The sequence below is a fragment of the Lynx canadensis genome, chromosome D4, assembly GCF_007474595.2.
Source record: "Lynx canadensis isolate LIC74 chromosome D4, mLynCan4.pri.v2, whole genome shotgun sequence".
In the NCBI taxonomy this organism is placed as follows: domain Eukaryota; kingdom Metazoa; phylum Chordata; class Mammalia; order Carnivora; family Felidae; genus Lynx; species Lynx canadensis.
The window spans coordinates 4,375,104-4,397,423 of record NC_044315.2 but is presented as its reverse complement, the minus strand read 5'-3'; the positions used below and the strand labels follow the sequence as shown (position 1 = coordinate 4,397,423).

Here is a 22,320-nt window from a genome sequence, read left to right as displayed (position 1 = left end):
CCAGAGCCCGACGCGGGGCTCGAACTCACAAACCGCGAGACCATGACCTGAGCCGAAGTCGGACGCTTAACCGACTGAGCCACCCAGGCGCCCCAACTTTTGTACTTTTTTCAAATTATTTTCCTTTTGATTTTGTAATTAAACATGTATGCAGACAACACAGGAAATCCTGATGACACATTCCTCTCAAAGCAATTGCACGGCAAAAAAAAAAAAAAAAAATCGCAAAGTCAAAGGACAAATGACCAACAAGGAAATACATTTGACAAATAAGAAGTAATATCCACAGCATCCAAAAACCCCTAAAAATTAATAAGAAAAACATTTTTCAATCTCAATGCGAAATAGTCAAAGGATATGAGTAGACCATCTTGAGAAGAGGAAATATTAGTGATCCATAAACATAGGTAATACCCAGAGAAAGGAAAACTCAAATAATAGTCAGATACTAGTTTCATCTGATACCTGTGTTCAAAAATAAGAGAGGGACGCCTGGGTGGCTCAGTTAAGTGTCTGACTCTTGATTTCAGCTCAGGTCATGATCTCCGAACAGAGATCTTTCTGTCTCTCCCCCACTCATGCTGTCTCTGTCTCTCTCAAGATAAATAAATAAACTAAAAAAAAAAAAAAAAAAGAAGAGAAAGCGATGTCCCCCCCACCCCCCCAAGGCTAGCATGGATTAGGGGAGAGAGCTTCCCCACTTTGTTCATGGGAACAGGAATGACTACAACCATTTCGGGAGGCCATCTGGCAGGACCTACTGAAACTCTACGGTATCGATACCCATTTTAATATCAGTATCCATGAAAGTATTAAAATACACCTACCCTTTGGCTGAGCAGTCTCCCTTCCCGGAAACCATACTATAAAAGGAGGCTGTCTCTGGCCACACTTTTTGCCAACAAAGAAGTAGGATAAAAGGCAATTTGAGGACAAATGTATTCAGTACGAGTCCAGTTTTGTAAAGCATACAATGGTTTTGTAAAACATCACCTCGAATATGTAAGAACATGGTGAAAAGTGTGGCCGTTGGCCTGGGGGGGGGGGGGGAGCTTAACTCGAAGAACCCAAGCCTCGATGACGCTGATTATGACGATTTTATTGTGCACAAAGATCACTTTGTGATTGAATTCTTCTAAGGAGCTGATTAGTGTGGATGTGCACGGTGTGCAGGTTACAGGGCCTGGAGGCTTCACGGTCACCCCCAAAGGGGCACATGTGGACAGATGTGCAGGGAGACCACTGACTGCCTGTTTGCAGAAGGGCCGTGGAGTGTGGGCTGGCACCGCCTCCCTGGCTAGGAGACCTGTTGTCCTACATTCAGGGCCCTGTTCCTGTCCCTCTTCTCCCAGAGTCCCCTGGGAGTCGTCCCTGCTGGGTCCTTTCCAGGGTTTAAGGCTCTGCAAAGGCCACGAGAGGCTCCAGGGGACCCTCCCTCCAGGGGCTGCGGGCACACCAGGTAGGGAGCTGATGCCTCCGTGTCTCTCCTCATCACCCCCTGTCCTGTTTCCCCGACCCGCTCATGACCGCTCTACCGGGATCTGCTGTCGTATCCAGGGCTGGGCCCAGCCCCGACAGGATGAAGACGGAGTCTGGGCACCCAAGTCCTCACCCTACTCAAAATCCGAAAGCCTGGAAGCTGGGGGGGAGGGCCCACGTTCCTCCATCACGGGCGGACACGGCAGGTGCAGGAAGCAGCAGGGACTGGGCACGGTGAACACGGTCGTTGCAGTGAAGACAGGAGTTTGCTTCTTTTTTGTCTGTTTATTATTTTTGCATTTTTATTTACGTTTTCTTTATTTTTATCTCATTGCAATGCCAGTACAGGTAACCTACATTGTGATATTCGTTTCCGGTGTACTGACAGTGATGGAACACTTTCTTTCTTTTTTTTTTTTTTTAACATTTATTTGTTATTAAGAGACAGAGCGTCAACAGGGGAGGGGCGGAGAGAGAGCGAGACACAGAATCGGAAGCGGTCTCCAGGCTCTGAGCTGTCAGCACAGAGCTCCATGCGGGGCTCGAACTCACGGACCTCGAGATCATGAGCTGAGCCGAGGTCAGACACTCAACAGACTGAGCCACCCAGGCGCCCCCGATGGAACACTTTCATATGTGGCCCCGTGTTCATCTCACGCGCTCTCCTTAATCCCCATCATGCATTTCCCCACCCGTCCCCCCACCTCAGTTTGTTCTCTGCAGTGAAGAGTCTGTTTCTTGGTTCGTTCCTCTCTTCTTTCTGCCCCCTGCCCCCCACCTGCTTCGCTCATTTGTAAGGAGTCAGCTTCTTGCTCTCTTTCTCATCCCCCCTTGGCAGGTGGAGCCCCGGCCGCCCGCATGGCTCCGCTGAGCGCAGGAGGGACGCCTGGGTGGCAGTCACTGGAAGCACAATATTCTGGGGTGACATTGGCGACCGAAATTAATTCCCCAGCCTGGGCACTTAAAACTCATGATGCATATCTAAACGAGAGACTCCTGCAGCCTCTGACCTTGAAGTGAAAACCCCAGAACAGCTAGAATGACTCACCCTTCAGAGTCTCCAGCCTGGAAGCAAACAGTGAGAGGCCTTTGAAAGACCCTGAAAGTATCTTTAAATAAAAATGTCTCCTTCTCTGTGTGTCAGCCGTGTGGCTCATCAGCCACTTTTCCTGGAGCTGTGGCGCTGCGGACAGCGGTCCCCCTGACCAGTCACTTCCATCACGCTCCATGAAGGGCTCGCAAGGACGGACCCCAGGCTGAATGAGTGACAAGCGGGACGCTCCTTCTAAAGGCAGGTCACACCCTCTGGAACGAGGCCGCACCACTGAGTTGGAGTTCAGCCACAACCATGATGCTCTGGGCCTCGGTTTCGTCGACTGAAAATGGGCCCAGTAAGCACGCTTCCATGAGTCACCTCCCGTGAAGCACTCAGCCCCAAAGCGTTCCAGGAGCCATTCTTGTTTCTCCACCGGGAGCGTACTCTGCCCGCTCATTCGTGGCCACAGGTACCGGATGTGTGTGGCTAGGACGCCCCTGTCATTGCAGGATGTTCCGTGGACAGCATCACGCTCAAGCTAGGCAGCCTGACAGGGCAGGCAGGGAGGTGACCCCCCGCGTCGTGGTTTCAGGATGTGGCGGTCTGGGGGGAAGGCGGTCAGGGTGATGACCGTGGAGGAGGTGGCTTCCACCGAGATATTATATGGATATGCTTTTGTCCTTCTGCAAACGCGTAATACCACAAACGTGTCCGCCTTTGGATACAACTTGTGTTCAGTTGGCATGACTCACAAGCCCTACAATCTTCTTCCTCCTCCTCCTCCTCTTTCTCTCCGGTGTTGCCTCTGTCTTAGGTCATCAGTAGCCTTACGCCCTCTGCCACCGAGCCTCTTTCTGTGGCTCTGATGATCTGCCTGCAATAATGCGTAACACAACCGGATGAATGGTGTTCCTAAGTGTAAAATCAACAGGTTCTTTTACGTTAAAAAAATTATACAAATTCTCGAACCTGTGTGGGTGTGGTTTCCAGGCACTTTTCTCGATAAAGAACTAATGAGATGAATGGAAATTGATAGAAAGTAAGTAATCGATGGAATAAATACTGGTTTTACTATAACCCAAGTTCCTTTATTAAAAACAAGAGAAAAGGCTGTAGAATAACATTCAAAAGTAAAATATTAATAAATGAATGCATGATATTTGGTTGGATCCCAGATTTAGAAAAATACAAGAACAAAAAGCAACAGCAGCAAACCCCAGCCCCGAAGGACATTATCAGCACAAACAGAAAAATGTGACTACGGACCATCTATTTAGGTAACGGCATTATTTCAGTGTTAACTTTCCTGAGTGTGGCAATTAATTGATTTTTTTTTTTTAGGAGACAGATGCTAAAGTATTCGGTGGTGAGGTGTCATGATGTCTGCAATTAACTCTCAGATTGTCCATCAGAAAAAGTACTTATGTGAGCATATGTGCGAGAGCGTGTGTGTGAATGTGTGTGTGTGTGTGTGTGTGTGTGTGTAATTTTTGCCTGCGGACATAGGCATGTGTGTGTCACATACCGATGGATCTGGAACAAGTACGGAAAAACATTAGCAATTGGTTAATCTAGGTGAAGGATACGTAGACATTCATCCGATTATTTTTGCAACTTTTCTGTAGGTTGAATATTTCATAATAAAAGGCTGAAGAGAGGCTAAGGAATTTTTTAAATGACGTGGTAAGAGTATATTTCCATGTAAAAAAGGCCACGTCTCTAACCTTTCAAAATCAACTGGTGGGTAAACATCACTTTGTATATTTGAATTCCTTTGTTTCCAGTAGAATATTTTCTCCTTCTTTTCAAAATATGGGTCCCAGTTTACTAAACTGGATATATTTTGTGCTTGGATTTAAAGTGTACCGTCCCCTAGTGCTTTTGTATAAACTTATTTGCGAATGAAATCTTAACTTTGGGGATAAAACCTCAGCATGTCCGACTCAGACCCTTGGGCATCTCAAGGACAAATTCCGGTAAGTTCTGTCGTCCCCTTCTGAGGAGCCAATGCGCTCCCACAGCCCAGGAGGACTTCCAATATTCTACACACATGCTGAGGGGCACCCAGCGGCGACACGCTTTGGCCTCATAGACAACACCGGGCCACGGCGACTGTGGAGAAGGATCTCTGGTCCTGGTACAAACACAGGTTAAGAAGACTTCTCCCTTCCACGTGATCACTTAGGATTCTTTGCCACATGTGACGGAAACCTTGGTCAAAACTGGAGTAAGCAAGGACAGGAAAGGAAAGGCTCCATTGCTGCAAAGGAGGAGGAGAACAGGCAGGTTCCATTGCTCACAGCACAAGGACTCCCTGTGGTTCTGCCTCCCCTGGAGATCCATTCCCAGGTCCTTGGCCAAGCGTACCAATATGGCGGCCCAGGCCCTGGGGATCCATGGAGGAGCCTGAAGAGCTGTTTCCCAGGGGTTCTGGGAGAGGCCGCCCTGGGTCTCAGGGCGTCACGTGCCCACCTCTGATCCATGAGGGAGGAGGCCGTTGAATAAAAAACACAGCCGTGAAAATGCCCTGAGCAGAGGAAACCACTTTGGTCATACAAACAAAGCTTAATTTAGATTATTTTGCAAGACTGACTGGACCTGGGTCAGTCCTTTGCTTGCGCCTCTGGAAGTCACAAGCAAAACTTGAACTGTTTCCCAAGGTTGGTATGAGGTAACCACTGACCAATTCCCTTTGACTTAAGAAAATTCTAGCTTTAGGACCAAACCCTGGAAGAACACACAGCCACTGCCTTCTCACCATATGAGCTGCTTTATAAGAATCCACCCCCGAGCCTCACGCTACCTTCCGGTTTGAGTGCTCCCGGTTTGCAAACTTCCTTTTTGGTGTGTGCATGATAAACTTTTACTGATTGCTACCACGGTGATTCACTGGTTTTACTTCTGTTATTTCTGAACCTTTGACAAAGTGAACGCTCTCGCTCCCGGATGCCGTGTTCGCTGGAGGAAACGGACGCACACAGTCACCCACTCCACCATCCAGTGTGCTGAGGTCAGGACCCGGCGGTCCCCAAGTGTCGGCCAGCAGAAGTGGGGTGCATGACGTTGGAGTCCCGTGCCTCCCCAGAAATCATCCAGATGACTTAATGGAACATACGACCTGGGATAGAGAAGGAAGGGAGTTCAAGGAGGAAAAAGAAACATCTTACTGTTCTTTCTCATCTGAAACATTGTCAATCTGCAATAATCCAGATGCCCTCTGGGTGGATAGAGGACCCTCTTTGTTGAAGAGCCTCATCTGGCTTAGAGTTGGAACAGGAGACCTTCTGTTGGAACCTCTTTCAGTGTGGACACATTGCAATAGAAATTCACTGACATTTCTGGTGTCCCACCCTGATCCCTACCTCCTGTGTCCTCCAGGAGCTCCTGATGGATGCTGTCTGGCTGGAACAATAGGTTTCTGGCATGGAAAAGTCTAAGCGGGGGCCCAGGGACGACTGCCCTCAACTCTGTCAACGGCATTCCCTGAGAGAGCCCAGCAGTATGCTGGCTGCACTTGGGATACAGGGAAGGGGGTTGGGGGGTGTCCAAGGTCAGTTCCTCCCAAGTCCACCCTGAGACTAGGGTCTGAGTCCAAGGAATGTACTAGGGGCTGTTCCCAGCAAGCCCTGATAAGGAGCGCAAGTAAGACAGAAGAGAAGCAAGCCAACGTGGGGTGTTTTACTGAAGTCATTGCCATGGACAGTGCTGGATCAACCCCGTTGGTCTTGAGATGGGTGGAAAGTGGACAACACACCTTAGCCTTGTCCCACCCGAGGGTCAAAGTGTCCAGGACCTTAATTTACCAACTTCTGTGGGTTCATGAGTTCAAGGTTATGCCTGGGGTCTTCAACTCCCTGCCACTTTGCATCAATCCTATGTGGGGGTCAGGCCCATAGGGTCCTCAGATGGACTGGTGTGGATGCTTCTATAAGAACCCACCAGGGCACATGGCTTCGGTGACTGCCCGGGAGTAGGGAGGGCTGACTCGGCTGCAGGAGATGTCTTGTTAGGTGCTTGTCGGAAATGGTCTAACGGTCCCCCCACGAAGGGCTCATGCCCCAGGGCTGCCTTTCAGGTCCCCTGAGGGGGCGGGAACACCTGCTCTCACAGGCTCAGATGTCGCGTAATTCACAAGGAGCCAAATGAGATTGGAAACTGTAGGAGAGGGCAGGACGCAGGGCTACCGAGTACTGTAGCCACCTGGCCGTCTCAGCGGGGACATGGCGACCCTGCCCAGCGTTGGTCCCAAAGAGGTTCAGCCCACACATGGCGGAGAGATCGAACGGCCAAGCTGAGTGAAATCTTGAACATGTTCGCTTTCCTGCTCGATGGGGTTGCTGAGGTAGCAGCCACAAGGGGAAAGAGGTGCTAAAGGCAATACGTTCTTATACAATCGGGGCACCAAACCCAGTCTGGTAAAAGAACTTGGGGCCAAGAAGAAGGAGGTCTGGGTGTCTCTCTACTTACCGTCGAAGTACACAGAGCGGAATACTAGAGCCCTCTAGACAGACGACTGAGTTTAAAGCTCACCTCTTGTACTCACCATGGATCTTTGGGCAAAGGATATTCATCTTCTCTGAGCTTCCATTTTCTCATGTGAAAACTCAGGATGGCACAGCTTATCTTGCAGATTTGTCCTGGGGGTTACACGGGATGGCGCGAGGTACTCACGTTACGGGGACTCGGTCACGGAGGTATCGGCTGGCTCGGCCCTGCTGTCACTAGACGGGCGCCTCGTCACAGGTTTTATAACCGCGTTACATGTCAATGACCCTGTTATTTCTGTAAGAAGGCCAGGGGAGAGGAAGAACAAAGAGGAAAAAATAGACACTCACAAGGGAAGAAACTTAAATCCCCCAGGGAGACAGTCGACTCTGGGCAAGCTATTAATACAGGAAAGCTCTCAACGTATGTGGAGCGTGTCCATTTTCTTGGCGTGAATTCAATTTGGTGTCCTCTCTAGTGGAATGCTAAGTGGACGGGGTGGGAGAGGCATAGAAAGGCCAAGAAAAAGCTTTTATGGATGAACCCCTTCCCACTTACCCAGAAAGACCTGAGGAATCGTCGGGGCCTGAATCAACAAGCCAGCTCAGCAGCTCTCCACGTGAACATCTTTGGCTGCGGCCACAAAAATCTTGACTTTGTGCTCAAAATAGAGCACTGATTCAGAAGGCTTCCTGATAAGAGACCAAAACGAAACAGTAAATTGTACTGTCACAAAAGACAAGGGAGGGTTTTAAAGCTCTATTTTGGGGGCCCCTTCTCTCTTCCCTCTGCAGGCTGAAGTCATTATCTGCAGTGTGGGCCTGTGGGCTCCCAGCCCGCGTTCCGGCGGTTCTGGGGGGGGACAGGAGCTTACTCACGTGGTGGGAAAGACTGATTGCTTGGTGTGCTTGTTGTTCATGAGGGCTCAGTGGCTGAAGACCTTTATTGTTGTTGCCATGTAAGACCTTCAGTCATTGGGCAAGCTGCGGGCTCTGGAATAATCTATTTCGGGACACTTGATACAGAATGGAGTTATGTGACAGCCCCACTGTCATGCCCAGACATTGGAATTTGGAGGCGAAAGCAATGAGCCGGTAGTAAGTTTCCTTGAAAACTAGCCTTTGTTGATATGACACAAAGGCTTCGCCTTTGCGAACAGCACAGTAGAGAAGTCTGCCTCTTGCCCCATATCCCTGCGGGTCTGTTTCTGTCACAGTGGGATGGAGCTGACTGTCCTGCAGCCTTAGAATGTCCCCAGAGACAAGATCCCCAGGCCACCTTCCCCATGAGGTGCTTGTCAAATACAGCCATGCCGATGTGGCGCCCGGGTGGCTCGGTCAGTTAAGCATCTGACTTCGGCTCAGGCCATGATCGCAAGGTTCACGAGTTCGGGCCCCTCATCGGGCTCTGGGCTGACAGCGCAGAGCCTGAAACCTGCTTGGGTTTCTGTGTCTCCCTGTCTCTCTCTGCCCCTCCCCTGCTCTCGCTCTGTCTCTCTGGCCCAATAATAAAATAAACAGTATTTTTTTTTTTTTAATACAGCCATGCCCACATAATCAGGCCATTTCGTGTTCCCAGCACATTTTTAAAACTTTTTCATTCTGACATCATTTCACGTGTGCAGAAATTTGCAAGAGAAGTAAAAATGCCCCCCCCCCCAATGCCCTCCACCCAGATCCCCTGGATGTTAGCATTTCACCACACCTGCCTTCCTATGTGCTGTAGACGCAGAGTATTTCTCCTGGGCCATTTGAGACAGAGGTGTAGCTACCGTCCCCTCTATTCTGAAATGTTCCCGTGTGTCCTGCCTGGAGGCATTCTTTTACACAAGTACACACACACGCAATGACAAAACCAGAAACTTGACACGGACGTACTAATTTCACAGAATATCCAGGCCTTCTTCAAATGCCACCAGTTGTCCCAGCAATGTCCTTTAGAGGAAAGGACAAAGGAATCCTGGTCCAGGATCACACACTGCATCCAGTTGCTGGTTCTCTTCGGGCCCCTTTAATCCGGAACAGCCCCGCAGGTTGTCACGAGATCAATATGTTTAAGGAATACAAGCCGGTTACTTTGGAAAATGTCTCTCCCTTTGGACCGAAGGAATGAATTAACCAGAACGTCGACTTCCAGCAACGATCAGAGTAACGATGGATTCGGATCGTCATCGGCGGACGCCAGAACGTGCAGGTGACGGTTCGACAGACTTAGCACGTTCACGCTGGCCGCGAGCACCGCCCCGAGAGCCAGCGCTCCTGGGTTACAAGGGGAGGAAGACCAACGTCAGGGCGGGGAAGCCTGGCCCGCCCGCCTGAACTAGGCCACTAGGGAATCGGGGATGCGCTGACTTCAGGCACCTGCTGATGCGACGGGCTGAGAAAACAGGGCACTTGACTTCGGTCGGGTTCCCGCCCGGAATGCAGAACCTGGATGTGTTCGTGACCACCCAGGTGAGCGCAGCAGAGCGTGAGCCCGGCGTGAGGCCACGTAGGGCTGCGGGCCCTTCCCGGATGAGAGGTGCTCTCACCCTGCGGCCCCACTCACCCCGTGAGCTGGGCAGAACCCACCGGAGCTCCAGGCTCAAGAGGGGCCTTCCCCGGCTCCCCCTGCCCGCACGGGGGCCCCCTTCCTCTAAACTCAGGAGGAACTCGCCGGCCCACCTATTTCCCAACAACCCTCGGCTTGAACTCCTTGTTTCATATCCTCCTTTTCCCACGGCGTCCTGGAGACCATGAAACGCTTACGGTTTAATTAGCACCGTCAGGGCCAGCGTCATCCTTGACCCTGACTCAGCTTCCCCCGTGGAGCTGCGCGCCTCCCCCCAACATCCTTCCTTCTGTTTTCTCTCCACTGTGTTAAGAAAGAGCGTGCTCTGTTGGCTGAGTGTTAAGTGTTTCTCCCAAGCGAGCCATTTCTCAGGTACTGACTGCTCGCTCCCTCCTCACCGGCAGCTCCGACCCCTGGCTCAGCCTGGTGGGGATGCTTGGGGTCATGGTGGGGGGGGGGCTCTTTTCACAGAGCAGGGGGCGCTACTGGGCTCAGGGGAGGGCGGATGATGGTCCCAGCCCTCCTGGAATATACTCGGGGAGGGGAGCAAGCTGGAGGTTAGCAGGCAGAGGGAGGTGAAAAGTTATTTGGGGCGTGGGCATGCAGGGTGCCGTGGAGCCCCCCACGGAGATGCCCTGGGGGCAGCTGGCTGTTTGCACCTAGAGCTCAGAAGGGAGACCGGGCGGGGGACGGAGGGTGAGGGAGAGCGCTGCTGGTGGACGTCACACGGGAGCAGGTGCAGGATGAGAAGAGCCCTCCCAGGAAGACGAGGTCCTGCAGAAACTGTCCCTGTAAGGACGCCCGACACCTCATTCCCTTTCTGTGTTGTTTCCCGTGGGGCTTTCCATCCATGACCAAAGGGACACGGGGCTTGAGTTGAGCTGAGAGCTCGTAGCGTGACCTCCTGAGCTCAGCTACGACGTCCGAGAGCCCCAACTTGGTTTTGACAGCTCCTTCCCCTGCGTCTGGTTGACTGCTGCTCTTTACTCACGTTCAGAGATTCCGGGACGGACGTTGTGGTCACGTGGAGGTTGGGAGACGGAAATGGGACTCTCCGGCTCCGTCACCTGCTCCTCTCCGTTCCCCGTCGTCGCCAGGCCCACGTCTGGTCCACCCGCCACGCACCAGCCACAAAAAAATACGCAGACGCAGGCCGTCAGTGCCTCATGTCAGAGGTCTGAGGGCGGGCACGGCCCCCCCCCCCGCCCCCGGTCTTCTTCTTTGTCGTTTATGTCACCTCCCCCCCCCCACCCCTTACTAGTCCCCGTTAGCCAACGGGCCGTTTTAGGGTGGTCCGGCAGGAATATAAACATCCAGAGAATTTTCTGCAACAACAAGAAGAGATACTATGTCTGAAGCCAGCAGGCTCGTTGTGTTTAGGAAAATCACCATGGGATTTAAGATGAGGCCTTGATGTAATGCAATTGGTGGTTTACGAAAATTCCTTCAGACGAACCTCGGCCTTATAAACACGACCACATTCCTTGCTGGTGAATAACAGGCAGGGCCCAGTGGGATCATTTTTAAGTGTTCCATTTCAGCCTTTCACTTTCTACCTCTTATGGGGGGAGGGGGGCCGGGGGGGGGTGAAGGGGACTTCACAGCCACTGCTTTCTGTGGATGCCGTTTAAGGCTGTAAGTAATAAAAGGGAAAAATCCAGAAATAATTTGGGAAATTAGTCATCTGTCTTCAAACTGTGCTCAGTTACAGGGTGGTGTTCCATGTAATGTCCTTATGGATCTGAAAAAAAAAAAAAGTGGGAGTCTGGAAAGGTTAATAATCACTCGTGTAAGGGTCAGAAAGGTCCAGATTCATGCCCAGAAACAAGGGGGGGGGGGGAGAAAGTTCCCATTTGTGCAACTGTCAGAATAATTCCCATGTTGGAAAATTATGTTCTGGGAACTGGGAAAACATCTTGACTTTCTGTACGGTTACTAGTTTTATGATGCTAAATGCCAATAATTATACTGTACTAGATGATGTTTAACGTGGCTTATTTAAAAACAGGAATACACAATCTATTAAAAGCAGTTCCCAGTGCACACCTACACAAACATTGCTAGTATCCACTAATAAGTGCCTCTCTGATTTTTTCAAAGTGTCTAAAGGAGAATTAAAACGGGAAAAAAGTAGTCTCCAAATGTTTCTCATTTCTTTGCCAACTGCTATCATGATCAGTTTAAGACAGTGATTTTTCTCTTTGATGTTCTGTTAGAAGGTACCTCTTTTTTAAAAAAAGTTTTTAATCTTTATTTTTGAGAAGGGCGGGGGGCAGAGAGAGAGGGAGACACAGAATCCGAAGCAGGTTCCAGGCTCTGAGCTGTCAGCACAGAGCCCGATGTGGGGCTCGAACCTATGAACCGTGAGATCATGACCTGAGCCGAAGTTGGACACTTAACCGACTGAGCCACCCGGGCGCCCCTAGAATGTACCTCTCAAAATAATAGGGGCTGTGGGAGGATGGGATGGGAGACCTGCCTCAGAAAAGAAAAGACAAAAAGTCTTTGGAGTCCTAAGGAATCGGCATGGTCAGCCCTGGAGAAACCTCGGGCTTAGTTAACAGGCCACGTCAGATTTTCCTGCAAACCTCCCGGCCTCTGACGCCGTGTTCCTCAGGCAGTCAAATAGCATTTGGCATCGATGGAAAGTTCTTTTTGTCTGAGGACAGGAGCTCAGAGAGAGTCGTGCAGTTGGACCGAAGGGGCTCCTGAGATTTTAAAGACTAACAATGTGCCGTAGGGAGCGGCTACTGCACGGACAGGCAGATACCCGGGCTGCAGAAACACATCTGTGTCTGTAGGGTGCTTCTGGTCACAAGGTAGGGAACACTCAAAAGCAGTTTAAACCAGTTGAAGAAGCTCACACTTGTGCGTGCTCATAAATTACCAAGGCTCAGGGCCCCTGGGTGGCTCAGTTGGTTAAGCGTCCGACTTCGGCTCAGGTCACAATCTCGCGGTCCATGAGTTCGAGCCCCGCGTCGGGCTCTGGGCTGATGGCTCAGAGCCTGGAGCCTGCTTCCGATTCTGTGTCTCCCTCTCTCTCTGCCCCTCCCCCGTTCATGCTCTGTCTCTCTCTGTCTCAAAAATAAATTAAAAAAAAAAAAACGTTAAAAAAAAAAATCACCAAGGCTCTGGTTAAAACGCAGACGCCCGCCCAGCAGGTCTGAGCGGGTCCCGGATCCCAAATTTCTAAAGAGTTCCAGACGGTGTGGACACCTGCCTGCCTACGGGCCACCCTCGGAGTAGCGACAGGTTAAAATCCAAAATCCCAATTGTCTTGTACCCCGAGAGGTCTGGAGACTGGACGTTCCCGGGGTGGTTTCCAGGCTTCGTGCCGAGCCCAGACCCACCTCATCCCCCCCTCCCGCCACCCTCCGTGGGGGTTTCTCCCTTCTCCGTGGCAAGTGTTACATCCACACAGAGCACCTTTATTGTTGTCAGAGACCAGTTTTCCCTTCTTCTGCCTCCAGCTGCCTTCCCCGTGGCCACGATCGCATTACACCCACATCCTACCTTCAAGAGAGGCTGGAAAAGCGTCTCCTCGGCATGGGCACCTGTACGTGGAAGGCAGCCTCTGGCAGCAGAGCGGTGGGCATGGGAGGGGTCGAAGTTGGGTCCCGGACACGCAAGAAGGAAAATCAAAGTCACGTAAAGCATATTTGAGGGGGTTTCTAAATTCTCAAGTTGGTCAACATACAGTGGTAGTTTTGGCTTCAGGAGTAGAACCCGGGGATCTGTCACTTATGTGTGACACCCGTGCTCATCCCAACAAGTGCCTTCCTTAGTGCCGTCCCCCATGTACCCCGCCCCCACCAACCCTCAGTTTATTTTCTGCACTTAAGAGTCTCTTATGGTTTGGCTCCCTCTCTGTTTTTATCTTATTTTTGAGATTAAAACAAAATTTTTTTTCTTAACCTTTATTCATTTTTGAGAGACAGAGACAGAGCGTGAGTGGGGGAGGGGCAGAGAGAGAGGGAGACACAGAATCCGAAGCGGGCTCCAGGCCCCGAGCTGTCAGCCCAGAGCCTGACTCAGGGCTTGAACTCACAAACCGTGAGATCGTGACCTGAGCCGAAGTTGGACGCTTAACTGACTGAGCCACCCAGGCGCCCCCTTTTTTTTTCAGATTTTTAAGAACAGGTGTGCTTTTACCTAGGCAACTGTATTATATATAATGTTACCTAGCAGTTGGAGATGGGCTGCTAACATATTCTCTCTGATAACCACCAGCGTGTGGTTGAATCTCTTGAGATCTGCCACTCACCTGCACCAAGAAATGATGCTACCCTCCTCTCTAAATGCGATTAGAGTAAGTCGATTTTCTACTAAATTATCTAGCTAACATTTTACTTGAAAGAGGGGCACATTTGGGGGAATGTGCCACTCTTGAAATATTGGACTGGCAAGTGCAACCTGGCAAAGTGACAGCAAATATTCCAACTCCTCACAATAATAGTAGGGTTTTCCTATGGGATATCCTATATATATCGTATCCTATATTTAGGACACTTAGGTCAGATTCCATGAAAACTCAAGTTCGTCCTGTGTTACTAACTGTTACATAAAGAGGATGAAGACCATTAATTAACATTAAAATAATTCCACAATTTTGGCACAGGTCTAACCTGTGAACAAAGACATAAAGCAGGAAGAATTTGGTGCCGCAGGAAAATGGAGTTAATTTTTCTATAACAGCAAATGTGAATTTCTTTCTTGCGGTTTCACCTCTCACTTGGTTAGGTCTTCATAGAAGAACTTTCGATCTGTGATCTCATTTTCCCCTTATTAAAAAAAAAAGAATCTTACTTTTGCTTCTTTCTACAAAATTATTAACCACATTTCCCCGACTACAGAAGCTAATCTCCTTTGCCTAAAGTCAGTTAACCAGGAAGGAGAGATCCCAAAGTCTCCCGTCCTGGAACCTAAGTTATTTACAGCCAACCACCAAGGACTCCTAAATAATGATAACATCTTTCTCTCTATTTAAAATTTCTCTCTATTAGAGGATTTGCAGATCCTCCACACAATAATTTTCTACAGCCAGATCTATGCTGTGGCATTTTTAAAAAAAATTTTTTTTAATGTCTATTTATTTTTGAGAGAGAGACAGAGAGCGAGCAGGGGAAGGACAGAGAGAGAGGGAGACACAGACTCCGAAGCAGGCTCCAGGCTCTGAGCCATCAGCACAGAGCCCGATGCGGGGCTCGAAACCACGAACTGCGAGATCATGACCTGAGCCGAAGTCGGATGCTCAACCGACTGAGCCACCCAGGCGCCCCGAGGCTGTGGCACATTTGATAGTATATTGTATTAGTAACAAATATTCTCCATATGCCAGTATGTAAGGGTAAGTAGCATCTACTTTTTACATGGGAAAAGCAGTATGATTTGGAGATATGTATCATGAAACAGAGTCCATTTGAAAAGAATTTTATCAAGCTCATCGCACCCAAGAAAGAATAGTTAGAAGCAGATTCTGTTAGGAGAGCAGGTGACATTTCCTGGGAAAAACTGCATCATCACCTCTAATTCTGCTCTCTAGAGATAATCATTATCAACATTTGCTATGTACATCCTTCTGGTTTTTTCCTATGCATGATTTTGTATATATGGCCATTTCTCTTTCCATAAAAATGGTGTTAAACTGTATATACTGCTTTGTACCCTGTGTATGTCATGTAGAGGTACACCGTTAACATTTTCCATGTCAATAAATATTCTTCTGTGGCTTGAAACAAATCTTATTTTTTCTTACGGTAGACTTGCGTAAGTACACCTGGTAGGAGCAAACAGCAGCCAGAGTGACTCTAAAATATTATTTCCTAAAGAAAAACAATTACATGATGATATTTTTGTAGTTGAAGGCATGGTGTCCTTTAAGGTATTACTTTGGGGGACCGCGTATTATTCAAACGGTACTGAAATCGCTGGAAATAGGTTGAGTTTCTCTTTGGCGAGTCCATTGATTCCGTTTTGTGGCCAATGTCTAGAACTGCAATCACGAAACCAAAATGATTTCATTTCGTTTGCAAATGCTTTGCAAAATAAAATTATATCTGTCCTAACTTTTGAAAGTGTCTACGAAATAAAATAACAGAGCATGTATTAGTTTTCCGGCTTTATCGAAGCATCAGCCATAAATAAAAGTGTATGTTTTAGAAATGTGCAATGTGCTGATTTGATGGTGCCCCTTCTTCCAACCTCTGACCATCCTCCGACCTCTTTTCCCACTGAACCCTTTGGAACCACATTTTCTCAGGCATCCTCGGCTTCCAGGACCACCTGGTCAGCGCGCATGTGTGGGCCTCCTGGTCCTCCTTCTAGGCTTCTGCTTTGACCTCAGTGATGGGGCTCAGGAGCCCATGGGCCACTTCTTCCTCCATTTGGCCAAAGAAAAGCTCAGGGCACCCGGCATCTCTTGAAGATGCAAAACCAGCATGGCAGCCGTGCCCTCTTCCAGGATGCACCAAAGTGGTCCCAGGATGAGTGGAGTAAAACCTTGGACGCCAGGGAAGCTGCCACGGCCCTAGAGAAAACTGAACCAGACCCCTTTGGATCTGCACGCTCAGGGGTCTGCCCGCACACACCCCCACGTCTGTGACTTCAGAGAACTGCTTTCTGGATAAGGAGGTGAAACTCATCAAGAAGACGGGCGCCACCTGACTCACCTCCACGGGCTGGTGGCCCCCAGGCTGGGCTGGTGGAGTATCTCTTGGAAAGGCTCAGCCTTGAGCATAGGTAGGAGCCTCTGATCCTTGAAGTCCCCTCTGGCATCCCCCTGGTGTCAAGGCTCCTTGACACCTCTCTCTGTAGCCACTGGCAGCTTTTCAACCACCCCGGAGTCCTCTCCCAAGCTGTGGACCAAATGAAACAATAAAGCTTTTTCCAGAAAAAAAAAAAAAAGACAAAAACCCGCATATAAGTGGATCTGTGCAGTTCAAACCCATGTTGTTCAAAGGTCAACCGTACTTATTTCCAATTGGACCACTTGCCTATTGGTGGAAAAATTAAGGCAGAGTCTCAAAATTCACTTTATAACACAGTTAAGCTCTTAGACCCTGATAATGATGGAAGGTTTGGCATAGAGAACAACGGCTTTCATAGGTGATGTCTCCATCATAACTGCAGGCCGAGCTATCCTGAGGATTCCAAGAGAGGCCCACGGGATTGCCGATGGGAGATGCCATTTCCATGAGCACGTTGTCGGCACTTTCCATCAAAGCATGATTCTTCAGGCTAATAAACCAGTAAATAATGTCCTAATGAAAGTTCTCCTAAAGACAGAAAGAGATCGTGAAGGTGAAGAAAACCCCGAAGCTTCTAACTGTACAAAATTATACCTAATCGTCTGCTGAGGGCTTCATAAAATTCACGCCTAAGCTTTCTGTTTACTATTTTTAACTGTACATTACCTGAAATACATTTCATTAACTGGTCTCTTCTCTTCTAGCTGATCGCGTTAAGTAGCCCGGGTGCAGGTGTTTAATGGCTGGTTCAGACCATTTTGCTGTTTACCAGGAGCACTTAACGTCTGAGTGAGTCTTCTCAAGGCTCTCCTGCGCTCTCTTCCCCCATGCGCACCAACGCCCCCCAGTCAATCCCCCCGGCGCTCAGAAGCAGCCATCCACCATGTCGCTTTCTTCCCGTGCTCACCTGTTTCCCTCTTCTGAGCCCAATTACCAGCTCTCCACGAAGACTCAAAGGGCCCTTGTATAGTGACAGCACTTCAGCCTCGGGGAGAAATGACAGCCGACCTCCTAATAGAACCAGAAGAGAAAAACCGCACGGAGCAAATTGCAAGGACTTTCTCACAGTATCACCTGGGCTTCTGAGCACCTGCTCTGGGGCGGGCACAATCCCAGCTCAATAGCCACGCCCCCGATAAGCCACGTGTCCGTTGTCCACTGCTGTCCACTGCCGTATCCGGTGACTTAATGATCAACAGCCACTGAGTGGTTCTTGCTCCTGCAATCTGGGCAGGGCTGGCTGGGGATAGCTTTTCCCTCCTCTGCATTACATGGTGGGGGGACAGCTTGAGTGGGGGCCGGAAGACCCGCTTCCAAGATGGCCTGTGGGTGCCGGCCGTCGGCTGAGAGTTCTGCCACGGCTGTCTGTCCACCTCAGCCCTCCTCTGGCGGCCTCCCCTGTGGCTGTAGGGTGGGCTTCTCGCAGCACAGTGGTCTTGGGGTATACGACTACGGACTTCCCTCAGAGCCCCACATGAAGCTGCCGGGATTTTTTAAGCCTTAGGCTTGGCAAAGCATCACTACCCTCTCTTGGTTAAGGTGAATCACAAGGGCACCAGATTCCCCAGGGGGAAGCTACATAATGGTATAAATACCAGGAGGTGTGACGGTTTCAGACTACCACACCATCTGAATCACCAAGAAAAGGTGATTCAGGCCCACAGGCTACCGGAAAAGGCAGGTTTATGTGTATTATAATTGGATGTTTTTTCAACCAAAATACATTAAAATTTTCTTTAATGTTTATTTAGTTTTGAGAGAGATATATGGAGTGTGAGCGGAGGAGGGGCAGAGAGAGAGGGAGACACAGAATCGGAAGCAGGCTCCAGGCTCCGAGCCGTCAGCACAGAGCCCCACGGGGGGGGGGGGGGGGCTCGAACTCACGAACCGTGAGATCATGACCTGAGCCGAAGTCAGACGCTCAACCAGCTGAGCCACCCAGGCACCCCCCAAATGCTTACATTATTAAATAGAATTTACTGTTTGGGGGGCCACATTTTCAGGACCTTTGTGTCTGAATGGAATAACTCCGCTCTTACTGACTCTGGACACGAGACATCGCTGTATGCTTCACCCTATGCGTACAGTTTGAGATTTGTACCTTTTGGTTGATTGGCAAATGAGCACAAGTTTCAGTGGACAGGACCCCCGGCTTGGCCCACCCAGTATCAGGGCCAGACACGGCCTCGGTGGACAGCAGAGAAGGCTAGTGGGCCAACTACCGGAAGGAAGGAGGCCCCAGCACTTACTTCATGTGCCAAGCTCGATAATGCAGGTGTTGTTGGGAAAGACCAATTGGACCAGACTGAGGGTTGCAAGGCAATAACAGAGGAAGGTGGGGCACCTGGGCGGCTCAGTCAGTTAAGCGTCTGACTTCAGCTCAGGTCCTGATCTCGCCGTTCGTGAGTTCGAGCCCCACATCGGGCTCTGTGCTGACAGCTCGGAGCCTGGGCCCGCTTCCGATTCTGTGTCTCCCTCTCTCTCTCTGCCCCTCCCCTGCTCACATTCTGTCTCTCTCTCTCTCTCGAAAATAAACATTAAAAAAATTTTTTTTAAATAAAAGAAGAAGGAGACAAAGTGGGCAGCCGAGTAGAAGGAGCTGACTGTTGCTGTGCAGGATAAAAGAAAAAAGAAAGCTATGGATCTTCTTGTCAATTCGAAAGAGCTACACTACTTTTCCTTGAAGGAAGGGTTTGAGCTTCACGCAAGAAGGCTGATAAGAATTCTTGTGTAGGGGCGCTGAAGCTGTATGTTGAAGGAAAGGCCTGGGCGTTTTATTGCCCTGTGTCCCCAAAGGGGATGCCCCCCACCCCTCATTGAATGACACACTAAGGAGTCAGACTGTGGTGTATTTCACCCGTGAGTATCTTGGGCCTCCGAGAGAATTTGTGCTTTCCAAAATTTTCGGGCCCTTTTTTCCTAGGATGCTCAGTGGACATTACGTTATGGGTGCCATATTTTTGCCTCCTCCGGTTCCACTAATTCCACGGGCCAAACTGGCAAACGTAGTTGGGCGAAGATTTCGTACTGTTTCCAGGTTTGAAGCCCTGACCCAGTGGATAAACTTCTACTGTATATATGTTAAAATGTTAGGGTAGCCAGGACAGTTCCCTCGCTTACAGGGAGACTGAGCCAGAGGGGGAGAATGTTTGAAATAGGGACCATCACCGGGAAGTCCACGTGAGGGGAGCACCTCCAGGGGTCGGCCTAGGAGGGATGAATATAAAGAAACAACTCATGGAAGAAGCACAGGAGTGAATTAATTTTGGGGGGTGTGGGATGTGGGGAGACAGAATCGCTACCTTAGGCATCCTTCTCTGTAGGGCTGGATCCTTTTGCTCGCCTTCTCCTGATGTAGCCACGAGTCTCTTGTGGATGAGGACCAGTAGGCAGAGAAGCTTCTGGAAGGACTGGCTCTGTTAAGGACCAGCTAAACCTTGACTGATACGTCCTTCAAAAATACAAACGACATCTTAGAGACTTCAGCAGAACTGCATTACAAGAAGCACTAAAGAAATTCTCCAACCTGAGGAGAAATGTCACGACAACAATCCAAAAATGATTTCCTCCAGAAAGTAGAGCAGAGGAAACACTCTGGGAAGAGGGAATGACTTCATTTTATGAGGTCAAATAACCTTGATACAAAACTAAACAAAGGCATTGCAAGAAAATTACCGACATCAACATCCCTCATGAGCACAGACATAAAAATCCTTCACAAGAATATCAGCACACCAGACCCGGACATTTATAAACAGGATGACACATTTTGACTACGTAGGGTTATCTCAGAAACTTAAGGGTGGTTTAATGTGTTTTTTTGTTTGTTTAAATCAATCCGTGTATTTTACCACATTAATAGGAAAAAAGCAAAAAACAATATAATCAATCTCAGTAGCTGCAGAGGAAGCATTTAGCAACATTCAACAGTCATTGGTGGTGAAAACTCTTCGCAAACAGGGAATCTGTCGAAGTTGAGTTGTAGAAGGAGGGAAACCAAACCTATACCATAGCAGATGTAACGTTTCTGGAATGTGCAATTTACCTAAGCGTGAAGCAGGATGGGGGGAGGCCTGACAGAGTCCTGGAGCCTGTGACCCCGGGACATCTGAGTTTCCCAGCAATCTTAAGGCAGACCATGGCTTTCATGTATAAGCTCACAGGCCCACAACCCTCCGGAGGGATTTCCAGCCTGTTCCCAGAACATGCTCGGCTAATGTTTGTAGAACTCGTGGCAGTTCAGTGTGAGGAGGATGGCTATGATTAGAAACCGGAACCTTTGAGGTCGAGGTAGCAGAGTGATTTAACCCAGGCAAGAGTTGAGGAGTGGCCTCATAAGGCTTTTCACCGTGGGAGAGGAGCCCAAAGGGGACACTCTGAAGACGAATGGGCTGAAAGGGCACAAGGGGTTGGGTAGTACTTCTCCAAACGGTAAGTGTCTCCTGAAACCCTGGTTGGAGAGCCACATGCCCCGTCCCAGTGGGCACATCCGCATTTTGAGGTGAGACAATGGCTCCTGTTGGATGGTTGTTACCAGCTAAGTCTGAGAAGCATCGATGTGAAGATACGCCAAAAAATACTTACGGCCGCAAGGCTCTCAGGAAGTCTTTAGAACAGCTACGTACGTTTAGTTATTCTACTGTTGCTTACACTATTTGTCTTTGATTTTGATAAATACCCTTTTTGAAGGACAATTTCCACTCATTCTTAGTGTCCTGAAGTGTTCCTTAAAAAAAAATCAGGGGCACCTGGGTGGCTCAGTCGGTTGAGCCTCTGACTCTTGATTTCGGCTCAGGTCATGCATGATCTCACAACTTGTGAGTTCAAGTCCCACATTGGGCTCTGCGCTGTTGGAGGGGAGCCTGCTTGGGATTCTCTCTCTCTCTCTCTCTGTCTCTCCCTCTCTCTCTCTCTCTTTCCCTGTGCCTCTCTCCCCTGCTCACGCACTCTCTCTCTCTCTCTCTAAAGTAAAAAGCAAAACGGGCACCTGGGCAGCTCAGTTGGTTAAGCATCCAACTTTGGCTCAGGTCACGATCTCACAGTTTGTGAGTCCAAGCCCCATGTCAGGCTCTTGTGCTGACAGCTCAGAGCTTGGAACCCACTTTGGATTCTGTGTCTCCCTTTCTCTCTGCTCCTCCCCTGCTCATGCTCTGTCTCTCTCTCTCTCTCTCAAAAATAAATAAACATCAAAAAAATTAAAAATAAATAAATAAAATAAAAAACAAAACAAAATACTTAAAAAAATCAGGATGTTGAATTTTGCAAAATTCTCTTGGTTTCCATTGATATGATCATATTTTTTAAAAATTTTGTGATAAATTAATACAATAAATTCATTTGTAGAAATTACCAAGGCTGAACCATCCTAAAATACACTTGCTTTAAAAAAAAAAAAAAAAAGATCTTCCTTTTATCTTAAATGTGTATTTATTTTTTTTTTAGAGAATGAGAGAGATACCATGAGCAGGGGAGGGGCAGAGAGAGAGGGAGAGAGAATCCCAACTCAGGGCTCTATCTCACGAACCATGAGATCCTGACCTGAGCTGAAATCAAGAGCCTGACGCTTAACCAACCGGGCCACCCAGGAGCCCCCAAATACACTTACTTGATGGTGGTTTGCTATATTTTTAATAAATCATATATATTTAGGATCTTTGCACCCCTGGCCATAAAGTTGGATCATCTGATGGTTAATTTCCTGTGCTATCCTTCTCAGGTTCTATAATCGGAGTTACGGAAGCTACAGTGGAAACAAAAGCCCCCAAACTGTTCTCTGCACAAACACAAGAAAAATTCGAGTAATAGGTTTTTCTAGAACACGTGCCTCAACCGTGTGGGAGCAGGTGTGGGACCCTTCCCGTCTCTCTGCTTGCGGGTCTGACCGAGTTCGTCTCCGGGTTCGGGAACTGTGACAGCCGATGGCCGAGAGGAGGGCGGTGGCTTGGCCGGCAACTCCTTCTTATCACCCAGGAGCCCTGAGGCAGTATTTCTACCCACAGACTTCACGAGCTAAAAGATGACATC

General features: G+C 49.1%; 1 long non-coding RNA gene across 8 annotated transcripts; it reads right to left on the bottom strand.

Annotated features, from left to right (window-relative positions):
- Positions 1–2,029: 2,029 nt before the first annotated feature.
- LOC115499739 lies at positions 2,030–10,307 on the bottom strand. 8 transcript variants are annotated; one of them, XR_003964278.1, is made up of 4 exons: positions 8,878–10,307; positions 7,559–7,692; positions 5,319–7,297; positions 2,030–3,389 (listed from the first exon to the last, which is right to left on the bottom strand). It is a non-coding gene; the product is annotated as an uncharacterized LOC115499739 (long non-coding RNA). The 8 variants fall into 8 exon arrangements; XR_003964276.1 differs by lacking the exon at positions 2,030–3,389 and adding an exon at positions 3,546–4,775 and having other exon boundaries at positions 4,883–7,297; XR_003964273.1 differs by lacking the exon at positions 2,030–3,389 and adding an exon at positions 3,546–5,042.
- Between the last annotated feature and the right edge of the window lie 12,013 nt (positions 10,308–22,320).